Here is a 7,743-nt window from a genome sequence, read left to right as displayed (position 1 = left end):
AGGAAAGTCCTCTGGAGGTACAGTGGTGTAGGCAAGACCTGGGCAGACAGAATGGAGATCGGTTTGTAAAATTCTTGTTTATATCCAGAATTTTCCTTCCACACAATGTAACCTTTTATTTCCCATCACCCAAATCACCCATGGTATCTTTATTTTCAACTACGAACCATCACCAGTAAACTGAATAATTTATGTTCAAAGCCCATCCCACCATCAAAGGTTCGGCAGAAATAGGAAGAGCTAGAAGGAGATTGGAGTCAATTTTTCTTGTGGTGAAATATAAGTGCTGTTCTAACACAAGGTATTTCTGAGGGATGGTCCAGTGAAGCTATGTGGATGGAGCTCATAAATAAGAAGGGCGTACTTTGATGCAATTGTAATAGTCCCCCCAGTAGTCAGAGTGAAATTGAGTAACAAATATGTTGAAAGATCTTATTTATATTGAAGAATAATAGGATTTTAAACTTCCAAACATACAGTGGGACAGCCATGGTCTTAAGAGCTTGGATGGTGAGGAATTTGGTAAGTGCTAAAGTCAATTTTCTTCATTAATATGCAGACGTAACTATCACAGAAGGATCAAACCTGACCTACTCTTGTGATACAAGGCAGGGCAAGGGACTGAATGGTTAGTAGGGGAGCTTTTTGGGGCCGGGGTCAGAATTCGATTAGTTGTAAAATATCTATGGAAAGGATTGGCATTATATATAAGTTAAAGTTCATAATTGGACTAGGGCAAATTTTGATAGTATGAGACAAAAACTTTCAAGGGTTGATTGGAGTAGACTGTTTACAGCTCAAGGGACGGCTGGCAAGAGTGAAGCTTTCAGAAGTGAGATAACGAGAGTTTGGAGGCGTGATGTTCCTGTTAGTGTGAAGATAAGGCTGGTAAGAGGAGGGAACACTGGAGGAATAAAGATATTGAGGCTCTGGTTCAGATTAAGAATGAATCATATATTAGATATAGATAAATGAGATCAAGTGAATCTCGAAGAGTCCAAGAGGTGCAGGGACATTCTAAAGAGGGAAATGAGGAGGGCAAGAAAGGAAAATGAGATAGCCTTGGGAGATAATGTTCAAGATAATCCAAAGAGATTCGACTAGTACATTAAGAGCAAAGGGGTAGATCATAGAGTCATAGAGATTTACAACTTGGAAACAGGCCTTTCAGTCTCACTTGCCCATGCTGACCAGATATTCTAAACTAATCTAGTCCCATTTCCTAGTACTTGGCCCATTTCCCTCTAAACCCTTCCTATTTGTATACACACTCAGATGCCTTTTATATGTTGAAATTGCACCAGCCTCCACCGCTTCCTCTGGCAGTTCATTCTATACACACCATCCTCTGCATGAACATGTTACTCCTTAGGTACTTTCAACTTTTTCCCCTCTCACTCTAAACCTAGACTCACGAGTATAGGTTTAGGTGAGACTCCACCCAACTCAGGGAAAAGACCTTGTCTATTCACCGTATCCATGCCTCTGATGATTTTATAAAGTCACGCCTCAGTCTCCAACGCTCCAGAGAAATCAGCCCCAGCCTTTTCAGCCTCTCCCTATATAACTCTACATGGCTGTGAATATGTATAAGCCTAGAGGGATGGCTTCATAAATCATGTTACATTTTATATAAATGCTTTTTTAAAAAATTATCATTTAGCTTAAAATGGAGGATGGGTGCCTTTTCAATTTCGTACCAGTAGCACAGAAAGACCTGAGGAAATAAACTGCAACAAAAAAATGGATAAAAAGTTATTGCACTACGGATAATCTCACCATATCATTCGTGTAAAAAATAATTCCCTGTTTTGACCTTGCAGTTAATAGAGTCTATTAATTAACCCTGTGTTTGTAATAATTTTCATCTATCTGTCATTCTACATTTAGTTGTTATAGTTACCGTGTGGATTACTGCACCTCTCTAAAAATTCAAAACAAAATAAAGTAAAACTGCAAATTAAATATTGTATCTAATTACGACAAAAAAAATGAGCAATTCAATGACACCAAATTGGAAAGGAATGTTGAAATGTAGCCAATTCTGAAGACTACAAGAGGTTGCAAGCGATCATTAATTAATTTAGGGTATGTTCAAATAATTAGCAAATGAAGATCCAAACAGATAAACGTAAGGTGTTACATCTTGGTAGGAATAATGTGCAGGTCATTTATTCAAAGATGCACGTCGAAGTGAGGGAGACAAACAAAGGGATTTCAGACAATTACATCAGTCATCAACAATTTCACCACAGGTTCCAAAGGCCATAAAAATGCAAACAAAGCTCTAAGCTTTATCTCGAAAGGGATAGATTTGAAAGTAGGGTCCCTATAAAAATTTGGTTGACTATAATTAAGAGTATTGCTTGCAGGTCGAGTTGACATATTATAGAATGTATGAGAAAGAGTGAAGAGAAGATTTATAAAAATGCTACACAAGTTTCTGGCTGTGCATATCAAGGAAGAATTGTTGTGCTGTTCACTTCTCTCTTGAAAAGAAGGCTGACAGTTCTAAACTCATAAAAGGTTTTGAAAAGAGAAGGTACAGAGAAAACATTTCACTTTGGGGTAGAACATAACTAGAGGCTGTCAATATAAGGCGGTACCTCAAGAAATCCAAAAGGGAATTCAGAAGAAACCTCTTCACTGAAAGAATGATGAGAATGGGGAATGTGTGACCCGACGGAATAGTTGAAATCAATAGTTTAGATGTATTTCAAGGAAACTAGGCGAGCACTTGGAAGGGTTGGGAATAGAGAATTACAATGGGCGATTTAGATGAGGAAAGATGTGAAACACCTTGAGTGGAACATAAGCACTGGCATGGACTGATTGTGCCAAATGGTCTGTTTTTCCTCTGTAACCCTATGTAGAAAATCACCATTGTATGAAATAAAAAGTGTATTCAGAACAGCTAGAAAAATTATAAAGTTTCTCACAAAAAGTCCCGAGTATTCAGCAGTGAATGTAAATGATTTTATCACATGGCCACACTTCACTATTTGCTTAATAGCACTAAAAAGCATTAATCACAATACTCTTATTGGAGTAGGAGTAACCCATTGTCCATGCACCAATTGGGGGATCTTAATGACTTATTAATGGCTTCAGTAGGACCTGCCAACCTGGTCCTGGGAATGTTGTGAACACTCTAGCCCTCACGGCTTCTTTCACTCACATACTCTGATTTCCAGTTCCCGTAATAATCGCTACCATGGACAGGAGACTGATCCAGTATGCAGATTGGATACCCTGTTGTGAGCCATGAGGTACTTCATTAGGAGGGACATTCTGCAGGCGTGTCTCTAGGATGCAGGAGGAGGTCTCCCACGCAATGGAGGACCCACCTACTGCTAATAAACTGCCAGCACTGGCGGGAACAGACTCTACATTGACCACCTGAGTAGCCATCCTTTCCCGAATTTGGGATCAATAAAATACTACGGAGGTGGAAATATGAGAGCCACAGAAACTCCTTCCTTCCCTTGTCATCTTCCACCCTACTATCCACCTAATGACCTTGCTACCTGTCCCTTGAGGCCTGATAGACCCCAGTCCTATTCCAATATTCAAGAACATGAAGAGCTGGAAAACTGGTCAAAATTGATAAAGCTTAACACAAACAGTCTTGGCCTGACTCTCAAATTCTAAAGTGTAGCTTGAGATGAGTTCAATAAAAATGGCAGAAGTACAGAAACAACCGCTTCCATCCATCAGAAACAAATTTCTCTGAATGGGAACGGGATGGTCCGCTATTTGGAATGGAGCAGTGTATTTGAAGAGTTAATGAGGAACAGCAATGTGATGTGATGGATGTGCGCACAGTTTGAAGCTGTTTGCTGATTCAGTTTTGCTAAAGGTTTGGCAGATACATTCCAATTAGAATCAATTAAATCTGCCAAAAGTGGACATTATTACTCACATTTATGAGATGCTTTCACGTAGACCATAGAAAAGTACAGCGCAGAACAGGCCCTCAGACCCACGACAGTGTGCCGAGTTTTAATCCTAATGTAAAATATAATAACAACCTACACATCCCTCAACTCCCTGCTAACCATGGGCATGTCCAGCAGTCACTTAAATGTCCCTAATGATTCTGCTTCCGCCACCACCGCTGGCAATGTATTCCATGCATTCACACCTCTCTGTGTAAAGAACCTACTCTAACGTCTCCTCTACACCTTTCTCCTAATATCTTAAAACTATGACCCCCTCGTACCTGTCAATCCTGCCATGCGGAAAACTCTCTAGCTTTGATTTTATCTATTCCTCTCATTATTTTGGACACCTCAATCAGGTCTCCTCACTTCCTCCTTCTCTCCAGAGAGAAAAGTCTGAGCTTATTCAACCTTTCTTCATAAGGCATGCCCTCCAGTCCAGGCAGCATCCTGGTAAGCCTTCTTTGCAATCTCTCCAAAGCCTCTATATACTTCTTATAGGAGGGTGACCAGAACTGGACACAATATTCTAATTGTGGTCTCACCAGGGACATGTAGAGCTGTAGCAAAACCTCGCGGATCTCAAACTCAATTTCCCTGTAAATGAAAGTCTAAACATCATATGCTTTCTTAACAAACCTATCCATTTGGGTGGCAACTTTGAGGGATCTATGTACTTGCACACCCAGATCCCTCTGTTCATCCACCCTGCCAAGAATCCTGTCTTTAACGCTATATTCAGCATTTGAGTTCGACCTTCCAAACTGGAAAAGGATGCACCGAAAGCCAAACAGGAGAAGGTTGTTGGCATGTATCAGTAGAGTTTGGACCAATGACCAGAAACATGAAACTGCCTTTTAAGTAAGCTTTCAAAGAGAGAATGAGTAAAGGGGGCATCTGAGGAAGTTTATCAGTAAAGTCCAGCTAATTAAGGGGACTTGACCATACTCGTGGACAAAAAGATATAAAGCAATCAGAGAACCAAAAGAACAGAGTGTGTATATTAGGGGTACAAGAGACAGCTTGGATCAAGGCCTTGAAGAATTTACAGACAGACATAAGTTTAAACTCAATACATTAGATGATAATGAGCCAGTTAAGTTCTCAGTCTTTTCTCTATAAGCGCCAGTTTAAATTTACCAGTCTTGTCCAGGCCAGCAGTAAATGGGATGTTCATTTGCATTGTGCACATCTCCTGATTTCACAAGATATCTTAGTTTTGTAAATGCAATAGAATGTATTTTCCACCGGTTCAGCAATTCATTAAATGAAGTTAACATAATCAAACAACTTTCCAAAGCTGTCTTTCAACAGCCAGACTGATACAATATTCAAAGAGGATCTGCATGTACAAAGTGGGCTTGTCAGGGGGTTAAATTATTTCAAATTCGAAAACTAGATTCCATTTTAATCATGGGAATCGACGTTTCGGGCATAAGCCCTTCTTCAGAAGGGCTTATGCCCGAAACGTCGATTCTCCTGTTCCTTGGATGCTGCCTGACCTGCTGCGCTTTTCCAGCAACACATTTTCAGCTCTGATTTCCAGCATCTGCAGTCCTCACTTTCTCCTCCATTTTAATCATATCAGCTGGATGTTGGATCCTCCATTAGCAAAAGGTTCCCATTTTCAAACAGTTGTTTGCAAATACAGAAATTGGGTATTGCTGTAAAATAGGACATACTCTTTTTTTGTTGTCTTGCATGCATCAGCATAGCTGCAAGGATTTTGATGTAAAGGGAAACAACAGTTTACACTGAACAGGAAAATAGTTCTGCAGCTTTGGAAAGTGCACAATGATTGATCGAGATGTCCCCAATGGAAATGGGCGGGTCAGATGGTGACGGACAGTTAACAGCTAAACTTTGTTCAGTTTTCAATTGGCAGGTTGCCTGAGTGGTTAAGGTATTGCCCTGCCAAATGAATCAGAGAATGGCCATCACCAATTTAGTCGAATCACAACAAGCATTGGCAGTAAACTGCCAATCATCAGCTGGTCCATTCTCCAGGCCTTTACCAATCAGCACTCATTACCCAGACAGATTAAATGTCTTCTCCCTTCCCATTGGTATTCTTGAGCGTGTCCTGATAAGTACAATAATAAAGACTTAAATTTAAAAAAATCTTTATTTTCATCAATACTCAAATTTCCATGTTGTACCAGCTGGCAGAGGTGAAACTTAACTATAATGTATCAGGCCTACAATGAACTGGTAGAGTTCTGCACTGGCCTCAGAGGAAAACCAGCAACAATGTACTTCTGGAGAGAGAAGAATGGCATTACTTTGCCTTTGATCCTTTTACAGTAAGAATTTCAAAGTCATTGAGGAACAGAACTAAATAGAAACAAACCACAATCATTACAATATTACTTAAAGTAATAGAGAGAAATTCTGCATGAGCAGAAAAACCAATTGCTATTCTGAATAGTGAATGTGGCACCAAAAGCACCCTTGTGATAATGACAGTTGGAAAATCTAGCCCACATTGGTTTGTAGCAGTTGTCGAGTTGGTCATTCTATTATGAGCCCTACTCAGTTCCGACACCAGTATGTGACCATAGATTCAGATTGTTTTTAAAGGCAGATATCAATATGAAGTTGCACAGTGGCAGGAGCACGGCTCTCCTATGGACAGCACTAAAGAGATCTCACACCCATTGGCTCTTTAATAAAGAAATGGGGCAAACCTCAGAGATAGGGAAATGTAAATAAATGAACCACTAACAAGATTTCATCCAATTCGATGGTAACTGATACCTGATCAACAAATTCAGCTGCCACTTGAAAGGATGCAAGAAGCCCCAAAAGGGGATACTCCAAATTTCACTTGATTGTGTGTCACATTATTGCAGGAGAGCTTTGTAGTTGCCTCCGAGCAGACATTATTTGTTTCCACAAACCACATAGGTTTGACAGAGAAGCATTGGTTCTGATCAGAGATCAGACCCGAATAGTGCAGAACCACATCATAACTCATCTCGAGAAGTTGTGTCAATGGGTGCTTGGGTTTACAGTGACTCTGTGTTCTGAGCTTCGGCCCCAATCTCTCCCTGTTCCCTCGTCTTTCTGATAAGTTGCAGTTCCAGTCAGTGTGTATTTCATCATTGTCCCAGATTATAAAGGTTTCAGTCTCAGTGAGTTCACTAGTATAGTGCCTTGGGTAAATCAGTAGTGGCCCCATTGAAAAGGCTTCTAAATCCTGAGGGGCATAGAACAGCACATAGTTATCCCTGTTAAATGACCTAATTACAGTTAACAACATTTTATTTGATCTGCTATATTTCCCATTACTGATTGCAATGAATCTACCTCATGGGATACAGAAACTCACCAATATGAGTAAAAACCTCTTAAACTTTGGGCAAAACCCAGGCTATTGACTTCAGAGAATAAACTCCACACAATAATGCAAAAAAGAAAAGCAGATTGAAGTCAAATGATGCACAGGTTTGATGAAGAGCAAAACCCTCTCTACCCTCGCAGGAAGACAAGTAGAAAAGTTGTGCATTTATATAACATCTTAATGCAATCTCAGACTATCCTAAACATCTCTTTCCAGATCTCTGAAACAAGTGCAGAACCCCTGGGTCCACTGTCAATTACATGTTATCAAACCCAGGGAGTCATAGATGGAAATATCAGCACGTGTCCATGTAACAGTTTAAAATGTGTGTTTAATACTTCCACTTGAGTAACTAACATTATTGTTTCGAGGTATGAACAATGAACAAGGATAGGTCACTTGGCCCTTCGAGCCTGCTCCACCATTTAATAAGATCCTGACTGACCCGATTTGAACAGA

Source organism: Chiloscyllium punctatum, chromosome 17 (assembly GCF_047496795.1).
Source record: "Chiloscyllium punctatum isolate Juve2018m chromosome 17, sChiPun1.3, whole genome shotgun sequence".
NCBI classification, from domain to species: domain Eukaryota; kingdom Metazoa; phylum Chordata; class Chondrichthyes; order Orectolobiformes; family Hemiscylliidae; genus Chiloscyllium; species Chiloscyllium punctatum.
Note: the sequence above shows the minus strand (reverse complement) of the source record.